This window comes from Mycetomoellerius zeteki, unplaced genomic scaffold (genome assembly GCF_001594055.1).
Source record: "Mycetomoellerius zeteki isolate Tzet28-1 unplaced genomic scaffold, Tzet1.0 scaffold509, whole genome shotgun sequence".
Taxonomy (NCBI): domain Eukaryota; kingdom Metazoa; phylum Arthropoda; class Insecta; order Hymenoptera; family Formicidae; genus Mycetomoellerius; species Mycetomoellerius zeteki.
Window position 1 is genome coordinate 27,090 of NW_017257511.1, and position 3,415 is coordinate 30,504.

The following is a 3,415-nucleotide window of genomic DNA, read 5'->3' on the forward strand; positions in this document are numbered from 1 at the left end:
ATACCCTTTATTTTAATTGTTTTTAACCATTTTCTCTTTTGCGAGTTTGCTAAATTTAGAGTTTGCGAATTAACTATTAAGAAGAAGAAGAAGAGAATAATAATTCTCTTCTTCTTTTTCTTAATAGTTAATGGCTCCTGCCTCCTTACTATAATCGGAAGCAATACGGCCAGATCACGTCTAATCCTTTCTTCTGGACTGATGTACTGAAGGGGCTCCAGATGAATTCGGCGCTGTGAGACAAATTATTGCCTCGGTTATCACGACCTAAAGAGGTCGCGATCCTCGCGACGGAAAGGCAAGCGGAATAATAGAAGACCGCTGGGACAAGGAGAAGGATCAATGCCACGCTCCGGCGCATGCGCGCCGAGCAAAAGCCGCGAGGTAGCGCCGCGAAATATGAAACTACAGTAAGCGATCACAGGCGAGTCCAAAGCTCACAAACAAGCGACATATGTTTGCAGTAGGATCATTTAGCGCAAGTATAAGGAAAGAGTATGGATCCTATCGAATTATGAATATAATCTTGCAAGGCCGTTCTCAAAGGAAGGGCGTGAGTTTCAGTAAGAGGGCAATTAAAGATAACATGAATCCTGGAGGGGGGCACCGCAAGGACAAGAAGGATGGTTCATTAGGTTTTTTTCGGTAGAGACTATGATTCAAGTTAAAATGGTTACTTCTAAGGCGGTTCATGGTGGTAATCATATTGCGGGAGAGCCTTTTGTTGTGAAACCAAGGTTTGCTTCTATTTCTGTCGTAACAATTCTTGAAAAAAAATTCTCTCTGTGTAATGGAAGAAAAAAAAAATTCTCCCTTTGTAATGGAAGAGCGTTCAATGTAGGCTTCAAATGTACTATCCAGATGCTTTTTCGGTATGACGAATAAATCCAAGTATGGAATCCTAAAATCCGAGTTAGCACCCTCTCTAACAGCTCTCCTAGCGAGCAAATCAGCTCTCTCATTCCCTTCAATGTCACGATGTGAGGGAATCCATATGAATGAGATATGTATATTGTTAAACTTCGCCTCTTCGACGAGGGCTCTAGTGTATACGATTATACACTGTATAGCTGTTAGTTTGATTACGGAATCCAGAAAGAATATCAAGAACACTCTTGCAGTCAGTAACAATAACAGTGTTTGTAATTCCATTATGTAAGGCAAAGAGAAGAGCATTATAGATGGCCCAAGCTTCAGCGATGAAAATTGTTGCGTATGATGAGAATTTGCTCATAAATTACAAGTTTAGTTGTGGGGAATAAACCGCCGAGCCAACGTAGGTACTGTCGTCCATTTTCGATCCATCAGTATAAAAAACTGTCGCATCCTTGAGTTGAGTGCTGAAGGATTCTTCAAAAGCGAATTGTAATTGGTGTGGAGTGAAGGCATCAAGATTTTTAAGGATAGGAGAAGGGAGAGTAAGATAGGATATATTCGTGACAGTAGAGGTGAAGGAATTATGGAAGGCGGGGAGGGAGGGTGAAATATATAGAATGTTCTTATGAGACCACATACGTATAAATACGAGAGCGGCAGGGAAGTGGGCACCAAGATAATTGCTATCAGCAGGATTTCGCGTCATATCATGCAGTTCAAGAAGTTTGAGAGTCACCGGATGGTCCTGCACCGAGATGATCTTGAGAAAATATTTGGCTGACAGAAATTCAAATCTTTGCTTGAGGAGCGGTTCTTTGGTCTCCGCAAGCATAACATTAATTGGAGTGGAGTTGCGATAACCGCAAGCAGATCGAATCGCCTGATTTTGAATGCGCTGTAGTTTGTCAGCAAATGTGTTATCCAGAGCGAAAATAAGCGAAGCGTACTCAAAGGAGGCACGTACCATAGATTTGTAGATGTTTAAGAGGAAGTTGGGGTCGGCTCCCCACCACGTATCCCGAAGCGCAGAGATAACTGAATTGATACTTTCCTTTTGCGATAATAAAATCCATATGTTTTGTACCGGATAGCTCAAGGTTGACTCCGAGAAATCTAACACCAGATGAAGGAGTAATAGTTGTATCATGAACTGTAATACTAAGGTTCTTGAAAGTACATAACCGTTTTTTTGAAAGATCATGAGCTGAGTCTTCTTAGGAGAAATATCGAGTCCCCTATCCCCCAAGAACTGTTGATTCGAAAGCGATTGCTGGATTGAATGAAGCGAGGCCACAAGATCTAAGTCAGAAGCGAAGATTACAATGTCATCGGCGAATTGCAGAAGGTAGATGTTCTGATGTAGAGCGTTGTTGATCTCTCCCTCAGATATATATTAAAGAGAGTGGAGCTAAGGACTGAACCTTGCGGGTTCCTTTGTGGGAAACAGAAAGAAGAAAGTGAGCCCTGTATCACAAATTGAATATTTCGTGACGAGATAAGGTTGTGTATGAAGTGAATGATAAGGGAAGGAAAACCCAAGGAGATAAGATCTTGGATTAAGATATGCGGAAGCACATTATCGAAGACGGACTTAATGTCGATAAAGACTGCGCAATAGTGTCCTGTTTTTTAAGAAAACTAGTGTGGATATGAGTGATAAGGTTAGTTAGGTTATCTTGACATGATCTAGATTTCCAGAAACCAAATTGGTTGTCCGGAAGAAAGAAGGGGAGGGGGGATGAGGGAGATTCGAAAAGCCAGTACATTCTATTGAGTATCATGCGCTCCATGATCTTGAGCACGCACGAAATAAGGGAGATGGGTCGAAACCCCGAGCGGTGAGCCTTAGGAATAAGATGCACAATAGACCATTGAGCAGGAAATGAAGAAGATGAGAACAAGAGATTTAGGATTGATAGTAAGCAGGAAAGATTTTTCGGGAAAATTTTGAGAAGGCGATATTCTATACGGTCCATACCAGGATTCCACGATAATCTGACAGAGTTCAGTGCCGCTCTGATCTCATTCAAAGAAAAGGGGTAGAGCCAAGTAAGATTGTTATCCGTGGTAGCCGGAATTAAAGGTGGTGGGGGGAGCAAGAGGAAGGGCAGAATTGATCAATTATAGACTGAAGTTTTCCGTTGAGGTCCGAATCGTTATCCGACAAAGCCGGGCCTCCCAACGCAAGGCGGCGATTCTTGAAACGCTTAATCATCTTCCATAGATCAGCAGAGGGTGTAAGGTGATTCAATTCCCCACAGAAGTCCTTCCATCTCTTGCGTTTAGTCTTGCGAAGAGTCTTACGAGTACGGCGGACAGTCTCTTGGTAAGCAATGTAATTTTCGGTGGTAGGGACTTGCTTGTAATTTTTTAAAGCAGTGGCGCGCTCACGGATGACCTCATCGCATTGCGTGGCCCACCAAGGAGCCGGCGGCGGACCTCTCGAGGAGCAATCCCTTTGGTTGAGGTAGGTGTTATGCTCACTGTTCTTGGAAGAAAAACCCTTGTACATGCACGACATGATGCCTTGAGTTTAATA